This window comes from Lonchura striata, chromosome 1, assembly GCF_046129695.1.
Source record: "Lonchura striata isolate bLonStr1 chromosome 1, bLonStr1.mat, whole genome shotgun sequence".
NCBI classification, from domain to species: domain Eukaryota; kingdom Metazoa; phylum Chordata; class Aves; order Passeriformes; family Estrildidae; genus Lonchura; species Lonchura striata.
The window spans coordinates 70,424,586-70,435,736 of NC_134603.1; the positions used below are offsets into that span (position 1 = coordinate 70,424,586).

The 11,151-nt window shown below is 40.1% G+C and overlaps 1 long non-coding RNA gene across 3 annotated transcripts; it reads left to right on the forward strand.

Annotated features, from left to right (window-relative positions):
* Positions 1–454: 454 nt before the first annotated feature.
* LOC110479510 (uncharacterized) lies at positions 455–7,944 on the forward strand. 3 transcript variants are annotated; one of them, XR_002466932.2, is made up of 4 exons: positions 455–530; positions 2,127–3,226; positions 5,388–5,499; positions 6,052–7,944. It is a non-coding gene; the product is annotated as an uncharacterized LOC110479510 (long non-coding RNA). The 3 variants fall into 3 exon arrangements; XR_002466933.2 differs by having other exon boundaries at positions 2,582–3,226; XR_002466931.2 differs by lacking the exon at positions 455–530 and having other exon boundaries at positions 2,054–3,226.
* Positions 7,945–11,151: the final 3,207 nt, after the last annotated feature.

An 11,151-nucleotide genomic window follows, 5' to 3' on the forward strand; every position in this document is an offset into this window, starting at 1 on the left:
CATTATGGGGGAAGCAAAAAGTAAATTGTTCCCAACTTGCAAACAACAGCAGAGAATGTGGTCCTTAAATGATGTGCTCAGAAGGGAAGTTGAACACATGACTGGAAGTCCTAGACCTTGTTTGTTTTAAGGTTTCAATGCAGACAAACAACCTGAAGGCTTCACAACTGGTTTTGCAGATGAGTGCAAACTATGCTGCACTGAAATTTTCTGCTGTTCTCTTTTGATGCTGTGCTATTTGATAAGCTGTAATCATACTTATGTTATCCCATTTGTTCTCCTGGGCTAGCATCCTAACAACTTGGATAATTGTCGTGGTTTGACACAGAAAGAGAATTTTTTTCCGGAAGGAAGAGATCAATTTAGATATTGACCAATTGAAGGTGGACACGCCTCTGAGAACACAGAGGGGTTGAAAGCAGAATTCCCAGGGGAACTCGCTCTCTTTGGTTCCGGTCAGTGCGCAGTGCAGCCTCCCCTGCCCAGCCACGAGCTGGGTGGGGAAGGGGAAACCCCATGGCCTGATGGAGGTAACTCCGAAGGGTGGAGGGACTAGAACCGGGCTGGCCCCTGCAGATGGAAGGGTGGAAGAAATCTGGGATGTCTCCATTCCCCCCCCAGAGTTTCTCTCCCAAGAGGGAGAGAGAAAAGAGACAGCGGCAGTCAGCGGGGGGGGGGGGGGGGGGGGGGGGGGGGAGCTGCAAGGTGCCCAGTGCGTGGGAGTTGCTGGATGTCCGGGCATCGAGCCAGCCCTGGGAGCTCGGACTTTTAACCCTTCCTTGATAAATGAAAGCTTGTGAATTTTTCCTTCCCCTCCTCGGTTTGAAAGAGAGGAAGAGGGACACCTTGGACCCTGAGATGTTAGAAGGAGGAATTCTAGATGGGAGGGGGACAAGGAGTGGCTTTTGGCTGGACTTTTCCGTGTTAGCCACAACCTGAACCGATCTTCTCCTTCAAGAGGGACTGTGTTTTGGGAGGATGCCAGTGAGTCAAGAGACCTGCTTCAGCTGGGAAAAAGACAAAAGTGAACAGAGAGAAGGTTGGGGGGTTTGTGGTGGCGTCCCCCTGTCCTGGAGAGGAGAGAGAGCAGAAGAGGATCTCTGTTCTTGAGCCCTCGGCCCCAGGGGAAAATGGGGGGGACTGTGGTCCCAAACAATGAAAACTGAACTGTTGTTTTCTCCCCTCTTGGCAGGGCATCCTTGAAAGGAAAAATCCTAAAAGCAGTCTGTCCATCCATGCATTGGTGGTGAGAGCACTGTGCATGGAAAGGAGAAGGGTCACCATGGCAAACTTTTCTCCGGGCGATGCCATGTGTGACATGGAAACACATGATGTGGAGCTGTGTTTTCTTGGGGGGTCTGTGGCACAGGAGAGACTCTGTTCCCTCGATGGACTGAGTATCGATTGTTTGGAGGGTGGAAACCTGATTGGGGTCCAGATTGTGTCTCACTGTGGTTTGTTGGAGTTGGGTGGTGGGGGGAGGAATGTTTTGCAAGGTTTTCATTTGATCTTTGTGTGGCTTTTTTTTCCCCTTCTTTAGTTTTCTCTTTTCTTTTGTAGTAGTAGTTTAATAAAGTTTTTTTTCTGTTATTAAGCTTGGGCCTGCTTTGCTCTATTCTAGATTCCACTTCACAGCATTCAAGGGAGGGATCACATTTTCATGGGGGCACTGGCATTGTGCCAGTGTCAAACCATGACAATAATGAAACATGTAAATCCTATATTTGGCTCAGCAAATGTTTTAAAGCAGAAAAACACAAAGAAATTTAGCCAAGCAAAAATATGAATTCTGTGTTTTGATGTGTTTATTTCAATATAAATTTCATGCTAATTTTTATTATGGATTGTTTTTTTCTTTTTGACGTGATCATTTAGCAGGCTAGTAATGAATGATTGTGGTTTTAGGTTAGATCCCTAACAGATATCCAGACCATGTTTTTTTTTATCAAGACAATTTTTAAAAATAATTAAAAATCTTTGCAATCAGCAAGATGAAAGAATTTCTATCACTTGATACTAGGCTAATGCCACTTCACTGTGATATTGAGAAAGAGCTTTTTAGCCAAGCTAAGTGTTTCATTCCATTTTTTTAGATTTTCCATCTCACACAATATCATTCACTACAGGACGGTGAAAACAGCCTTTCAAATCTGATTGTTCAAATGAAAACTGCGATTCATATTTTTTCACCTCCCAGCTGCTGTATTAACCTCAGTTAATGTCAAGAATGGGAGAACATCACTACAGCTCTGTATCTGCTTTTGAGTGACCACACTTCATCCTACTACACAGACAAAAGGCTCAATATATTATAAATGGAATGTTACTTTCTTGCCTTGAATGGCTTGTCTAAGCCTGTAGTAAAAGGATGAAAATGTACATTGATTATCAGCAATATACTTTGTCCATTCTGGGGATAAATACCCAAGTCCAGTCTGTGAGTTTGTAATTTCGCAATCTTCCATGAGCATTCAGTTGACATGGATTTCACAATGCAGTCACACCACTAGAAGGACTACAGTGGCAATGTTAAATTTTTTTGAAATTAATTTGAAATTGACATTCATTTTATTATGACCAGGCTTTCCTGCTGCAGGGGTGAACTAACTGATGTCTTTAGAAAGCTTTCCTATTTGATCACGGCACTTCATTAGGTGAAGATGAGGGTCTACAAGAAGATGGCATCCACCTAATAATGGAAGATCCCTGTGAATAGACTTAATAGTGAAAGAAGACATTCTTAAATTATGCTCAAGAAGAGAGACCTCAATGTGGAGTCAAGTAAAAGTGCTGCCTGTGTTGGAGGTGGCATGAGAGAAGAATACAAGGAGGATTTTCACTATTCAAAATAAAGGACATTCAAAGGACATATCTCAAATGTATAGATACTGGTGCTCAGAGCTTGAAGCACAAGCAAGAAGCAGCGAAGTTAAGGAGCTTCTTCAACATCAGCAGTGAATATCCATGTAGCTGATGACAGGACATTTTCATTCATATACCAATTGAACTTACTCAAGACGGAAACTGCAGATACACAGACATTCTGCCTGTCATAAAGTGTAACTGCTGTAATAATTTTCTCCATTATTTTGTTGGATGAGTACCACATAGGGAAGAAGAGATCTCTCTCTTTTTCAACCTGATACATTGCCATTGGAAGACTCAAACTGAAGACACCTTATATCTCTTTTTACATGAGTTCTGCATGTGGAAAATCAAATGAAAGGTAACACCCCCACTCCATTTCTCCCCTGATTTCCTGTTAATTTTATTTTACCACATTTCTCTCTTTAATTTGCATGTGCTTTACCAAATCTTAGAAATGACAGGAAGAAAGAGCTGTTATCACTATTTAGTAGACTTCACTGAGCTCTTTCCCCTTTACTTGATTATATGGTGCTCTAAACCTAAATTTCTCCTCACCCATGCATATATTTTCCTCTGTGAAGTCAGAAATTTTATGCAGAAGAAGTCTATGCTTTCTAAAAGAGCAGTCTTGTACTGATGAAAAGAAAAACAATGTCAAATGCAGTATGGTGGGCTGACCCTGACTGGATGCCATGTGCTCATCAAAGCCACTCTATTTCCCCTCCTGAGCTGGACACTGGAGAAAAAAAGGCTTGTGGATCAAGATAGGGATGGGGAGAGATCACTCACCAGTTACCAGCAAGAGCAAAACTGACTTGATGAAATTCTTTGATTTCAAATAATGCAATCAAATCAGTGTAGGATAATGATAAATAAAACCAAATCTTAAAATCTTCCCCCTGACTCTTCCCTTCTACCTGGGCTCAACTTCATTCCCAATTTTCTCTCAGTTCTTCCCCCAAAGTAGTGCAGAGGAACAGAAAACAGGGGCTGCAGTCAGTTCATCCCATAGTGTCTCTGCTGCTTCTTCCTTCTCATGGGGAGGACTCCTCACACTCTTTCCCTGCTCTAGTATGTGGCCCTTCCCATGGGAGGTAGTCCTCTATGAACTTTTCCAACATGAGTTCTTCCCATGGGTTCCAGGTTTTCCTGAATTGCTCCAGTGTTGGTCCCTTCCATGCCTGGAACACCTTCTTGCCTTCCTTCCCTTCCTTTCTCACTGACTTTGGTATCTGCAGGCTGTTTCTCTCGCATACTCTCACTCCTCTCTTCCCTGTCAGCATTTGCTCTTGTAAAACAACTTTTTTACCCTCAAACATGTTATTGCAGAGGTGCCAGCAGCATCACTGCTGGGCTCACCCTTGGCCAGCAGTGGGTCCATCTTGATGTCATCTGACATTGGCTCTTTTGGAGGTGGGGGAAGGTTCTGGCAGCTTCTCACAGAAGCCACTACTGTTAGACCCCCACCAAAACCTTGCCACCCGAATACAACACATGCACATATTTATCTTCAGAGCTAAATACAATTATTTACCTGGACAAATTCTAGCTAAATATGTTTTGAAACCAAGTTTTAATGGAAGAAATCTGAATGACTGAATGCAATTTTTTTTCTTTCCACTGAATCTGCTCATCTTCTATAGCTTATATAACCAAAATTAAATAAAATTGTAGTGTACTTGAATGTCAGTTTTTAACAGGGAATTAAACGTTTTAAAACTAAAGAATGTGAGTTGGTAGAGTACATTCAATCATGGACCAGATCAATCATCTTCAATTGTTAGTCTTGCTTGATTAAGCTTTTTAATTAGGTGGCGTGTGGTGGTCTTCTATGTAGGGCTTCATGTCACTATGCACTAACATAATGTTGACATGTTACTTATACATTTCACTTCCTATTCACAATGATTACAACTTCTGGGTTTCGTCTATTCTAGATGAGACTTAAGCATGGCAGAGACAAGACTGGTTAAGATCCATTTTGGGTGAAGTGGAAATGATTTTATTTTGAAATATCAGTGGTAAATAAAAGCAAGCAGTGATTATTCCACACAAACCTTGTATCGAATATTTTTTTATGCTTTAAACTGCATTAGTAGCTACAGCACAAAAAGCACCCATGGGTCCCTTAGTCCTGTCTATGAGAGACACCCAGGATATTCAATGCATCCAGGGTTTTATAATATTAAAGTGAGTAGGCTTGTGTCAAAGATATTTTGACTGAAATGTGAATGTGCTTTAGATCAAGATTTTGGTTTTAGGTAGGCAGATAAAGTGCCCAGGCGTTTCAAGTCCACAAAGAGTATCAGTTATCTGACAGCAGTTTTTATGTACTTCTTTCCATTGCTAGTTTCCTCTTTCTTCAACAAAATCCATCAAAAGAAGTGGCTCTATGCAGTTTTTCTAGTTTTATTACTGTCTCTTGAAACTGCAAACATCAAAGATTTTGCACAGCTTCACTGCTAATATGAAACACTTCCCAGGTTTGGTTGTTTTTTTTTTTTTTTTTTTTGTCACAGGAATTCTACTAGGAATGAGTTGCATGGATATCCTTTAAGAGTTAAATTTTAATCCCAGACTTGCAGGTGGTGGACGTGGGGTGATGGAGGTGCAGCAGCATCACTTCTTTAGGTAATTTGGTTCTTCATTCAAAATTTGAAGACTTTGTTTCTAGATTAACACTCGGATCTCTTGGCTTAATTAATTTTTCTAAGATGTGTCAGTGAACAACATATTTGCTTGAGATGAAGAAACCACGGTTTAGTACATCTCAATTTTCATGTAAATAGAACATCTGAGTCAGTTAATGACTGAGCACATTTCTTTTCCTGGCCATAATAAGGACATGCTGGTATCAATGATAGTTTTAAGACCTAAAGTTGCCTAGTTCAACAATAAAGAATTTCATTAGATTTTGATGTGGATTTTCTAACTAAATCCTTCAGGTGTTTCTGCCTTCTTCATTAATATTGCCATAAATTAATTTCTATTTGCTGTGATATTTTGGTAATTTAGTGATTAGACTGATTTTGTCTTTTTCCTCTAAGGCAATATATTTGCTACAACTTTTTTTACATTCTCCTCATTCTTCAGTATTATCTTCATTCATTTAAATGAGCAAGATTAGGAAATCAGCACATGGAGAACTGAAAGGCAGCTGTTCATGGTACCTTTTATCCACAGGGATCTGCATGGAGTATCTGCCTCTTGTGGTGTTGAAGATTGCTCCAAGGATGCAGTTACAGCTGTTTGATCCCACCAGAGACATAAAGACCCCACAGGAAGAAGACCTGATGGTTCATCAGACATGGGCAGTATTTTATAGGGTTCAAGAGTAAATCACCTTTTCAAGAGAATGAGTCCCTCCTTTAAAGGATATTAAGGAGCTTTGTGTATGAAACCATATCAGATAATAATTGTTCAAATATTAGTAAAAAATCCATTCACTTTCAGAAATGTGTTGGGAGTTTCTCCTCCATTCCTCTCAAAAAAGGAGAGTTCATCTCTGTTATATTTTTCTAGGTGCTGTAATCCCAGCAGCAGTGGTTTTTTGTTTACACAAGCTTGTGTGCAGCTGTGTATTGATGGTGTTCTGCTGATCTGTATGCTGTAAGATGTGTTTATGACAACAGTGCTTTTTCTTAAACAAATATGTCATTATTTCTGAAATATTCAGCTGTTCTCTGTCTATATTTGGAGTTCATCTGTTTGTGAAGTTATTTGTGAACTGAATTAATTCTATTTTATGTTTGGAAGTGTTAATTTAAATCTTCTTTTAATAGAACTATTATTTTTAGGGTGAAAACTTTAATATATTCCCTTTATTGTCCTTTAATGTTTTTCCCAAAGTTGTTATCAGCCAAAGGAACATATTGGTACAGCTACAAGGCTGCACAATTCAAAAATAGCTAATTTCAAGTGAGCAAACCAGTGTGAGTTCATGGAATAGCGATGTTATTTCACTTACTGTATTAATGGTTGTTCTCTTGATGATCATTCTAGCTTTTGGACTGAAAACGGATACAAATCTGTGCACCTGGTCTCAAACCTGTCCCTACACTGCTTATGAGTAGCACTCTGCCTATGAAGCCACAACCTACTCACACTGATGTCACCAGTGAAAGCAGAATCTCTCCCAGTGAAAGGTCTCTCTAAGGCCCCTGTTTATTCCTGCACTCTCCCATCAAATAAGGCCATTTGCTCCCTGAGAGATGACTCCTTCTAAAGGACCATCTCTATCCACCATCTCTATGTGGTTGCAATTGACAGAAGGGCAATAAAAATCATAGTGTTATTTTATTGGATAACAGTGAGCCAAATCTGGACATTTTAGTTGTTAGTTGAACTCAATGCATGTGTACAAAATCCTTTCACATATCTTTGTGGGTTATGCTGCATTTTAAAATGTGTGAAGTGTTGCCATGGACATTTGTCCTGCAGTGAAATGCTAACTGATTAAAAAGAGAAATTTGAGGAGATTTTTTTTTTAATTACAAGGTTTAATAAACTTTAAAAAAGTATTTTACCAATCCTTCAGAAATTTGCTGCATGCAAAAACAGTGAATAAATCTATAACATGTTCTGTTTCCACAATGTTCAGTTATCAGAGAAGTCAACATGCAGGGGAAATCTGTGGATCAAATGAAAATATGAGGAGGCATACCCACACAATTTCTCACTTAAATAATGCAGGAGAGTAATGAAGACATGATCAGTTCTAGCTTGGACGCTCTAGTGCAGACACAGTTTTATGAGCAGTCTAAGCTGATACTCGATATCTGCAATACTGCATATTCTGTTCAGCTAATGGGTACTGAGTAGATAAATCAAGCTAAAGTCAGATACAGAGTCAGGGTAATAATCTCTTGAACTTCTTCAGTAAGGTCTCATCTGCCACAATGACATTTCTGTCATTACGTATTATTCTTACTCAACTAGAAGGAATGATTCTTGATTTCTTCTTCCTATCCACACCACCAATGTTAGTTTCTGTCACTTGTACCAGTTGCATACTGGGATTATAATTTAACTGTTAAGGGTACCAGTAGAAAAATAAAGATTCCTACCAAGTCACTAGGTATTTTTGTAATAATTTATTCTGAGTATAATTTGATAAAGTCACAGTAGTATCTGTGTGAATTTAATATACTATCTTCCTTGTTGTCCTAAAAGAAAAGTTTTTGGGTTAAGCAATTTACAGTTTGCTTGGGAGAAATGGAAAGAAAAGCATAAATGGAGAGAAAAGCACTAGAAAAGTCCATGTTAGGAAAAGTACCCTTCTCCTATGTTTGTATTTCCACAGAAATGTCAGTGTTAACTTGAAACTCAAGTCCCTCTGGAAGATTTTATATCAAAATTTTCTTGTCTCCAGGTTTCTTCATAGTATAATATGAGGTTAAGAAAACTCCACTTTCCAACATCAGCTGATGTTGTGTCTTATTAATGTCTGAAGCACATACTGGTAGAGAGCTTTTATGTTATACTCAAGTAGTACACATCCTTAGAGATGATGAGGACCCAAAGGTTATATCATAACTACATTAAACTATTCTAGAAAAAAGTCACATCTTCAGCAGTGCTATTGAAGACACAAGAGAGTGAGTCAGGGAAAAAAAATTCTCTTTCCCATTTTCAGTTTTCAGATATGTTTTTAGGAACTTCGAGCAGCAGATATATTGAAAAAAAATGAACAGTTATATAATGATTTGTACCAGGGACAATGCTTTGTTGACTTGCACAAGCATAAAAAGTTTTTTCACTGAACCATGGATAACTATTTCTTCAGGTGTTTTTATATTATCACTTCTGAGCCCTAAATCTTTACTTTGTGAAAACCAGAGGATACTTTTAATGACTTGATCACTGATTTATTGTGAAATTAGTGTACTTGTAGATCCACTTATGGCCTCTATTCTTTATTTTGAAGAGCTGGACCTCTTAATGTTACTAAAAAGAAGGTAATTATACTGAGGCATATGAAGGATTTCATGCTTTTAGCCCTCTCCTAAATTCTTTGTCTTTATATCCAGCCCTGGGACTGAACTTGACCTTATAAATGAGGCAAGCAGCTCTTACAGTGTGCCTCTGCAATCTCCCTGCAGGGAACCTGGAAGGTGGGTGCTGGGGATTGTGGCTGAACCCAGAGGAGGCTGCAGAGAACTTGGGATAATCCAGCCACACTGCAGGGCTGCCCTGAATGAGCACCATCAGTGTATCCCTGAGGTGCAGAGGGGTCTGTGTCAGTGTAAGTCTTGTTGCTAGGCTTGTCTCCAGGTTGGATCTGAGCCTGGCTTTGCTCTGGATCTGTCTATAACCCTGGTGCTAGTCAGTGCAGGGTTGTGCAGGTGCCTGCTGGAACACCTGCTCAGCCCTGCTGCTGTTGGACAAGGAGGCCTGGGGCTGTGTCTGCCATGCCCATGTACTGCTCCTGCCATTGCTGCTGTGGGACTTACCAGAATTCCCCCATGTTCCCAGTGCCACTGTGATGTCAGTTTGCCTGCACAGGGTGGTCCAGAGATCTGGTCTTCCCCTTATCCTTGCCTTGTACAAATTAGTTCATCCTCCTTATCCCATCCAAAGCAAAGCAGTGAATGGGGGAGGAAAGGCAAGTGCAAAACCTGATTTACTTCAGTCTTTATATGGAGAAGTGGAAATGAATTTCCATTATCAAAACTAACTGCTGTATGGGAAAGCCTCTTACACACTAAGGCACCCCTGTAACAGATCCCAGCACATGTACCATATCCCAGAGCTATGCTGAGCTGCAGGGAGAACCTCCCACTGTTCTGCCTTCTGTCCTGTTAGCTGCGAAATAATGAGGGAGCAGGAGCAGAAGAGGATTTAGCTGGGGACCTGAAGAGACCTGGTCCCCAGCTGATGACTGGCAATTTAAATGGGAGCTCAGCTGTGCAGGTGACAGCAAAGAGTGTGATAGTAGGAAGAGAGGCAGCTGGAAGGTAAGGATGTAGGAGCAGGATTGGCAGCTCCTTTAGGGGCTGTTCAGACCCATCTGTACCTGAGATTCCCACTGCAGCAACCTGGGGAACTGTCTGAGGGACCACGGCTTCCTCATGAGTGCAAATCCGGAGAATAGGTGTCTCCTTCTTTTTGTGGGTACTCACAGGATAAGCATCGAGACCAATTTCTTGATACCTACAGGCCATCTTCCCCTGCAGTTAGGAAAGACATGCAGACCATTTTTTCTGCCTGATATTGTCAACAGAAGGCTCAGAGAGATAACTGAGGGCTGCAGCTGATGTTTGCTTCAGAGTTTTAAATAAGAGTTGCAGTGGATTTCCTGACCCATACCCACCCCAGAAAACCAAGCAGTAGTCTCTAGAAGCAGTCCTGATGATGCTCCCACCTGTGAGGGTAGAAGCTATTTTAGCCTCTGCATCAGAGTCTAAAGGAGATCATGTGCAGCCATGATGCTTCTTTTTTCCGTTCCCTGCTGTAAAATTACATTAAAAGAAAACTAAAAATACACTTTCTATTACTACTTTTTATGCAAACAGGTGTTGTACTTACTGCAGGGATGTTATTTACCTGTCAGACTAAAGACAAGTTTGGTAATGGGAAATCCTGAACACATTACTTCTACTTTTAGGGGCTCCAAACTTCAGTGTGACAATTAACACAATTAGGATTTACAAGCTGAAAATTAAAATTGTGATTTTTTAAAAGAGACATCTAAAAAAAAAAAGACATCTAATTACTACATAATAAAATGAAAGTACTGGCAATCTCACTGGTTATTTGTATTTAGAATTAGAATAGAAATCATACTAAAAAGGAATATATGTCCTTTCATATTTTCTTCAGATATTGGCAGTCTAAAAAAAGCCTTTTTTTCCCCAGTTAGATAATTAGAGCAATTCAGACATTTGCATTCAGGAAAGCAGTCACTTTCAAATGTGCTCTACAAAGCCATATTCTGAAAAGAGCCATTTCCAAATCATGCTGTTCTTCTAAGTGTGCTAAAGCATAAAGTGTAATTAGACTTATTGCCTTAGAATTTAGTGCGAAACGTTTAAAAAAAATGTAGCCCTCCTTAAAACATGACTCATTGGCTGGCTGGAGCCTTGAAGAGCCACAGCACAGTCCTCTATGGCTTTGTTAGAAGGGATGCTGATACAAGAGCTTGCTCTTACAAAAAAAACCCAACAAAAAACAACAAAAAACCCAGAAAAAATCCCATGTTTTGCTGGTAGTATTTGCATCTCTCTGCAGAGAGATGCTGAGAATCTTTTCCTGTCTCTGCTCCTGGAATTCTATTCCCATTAC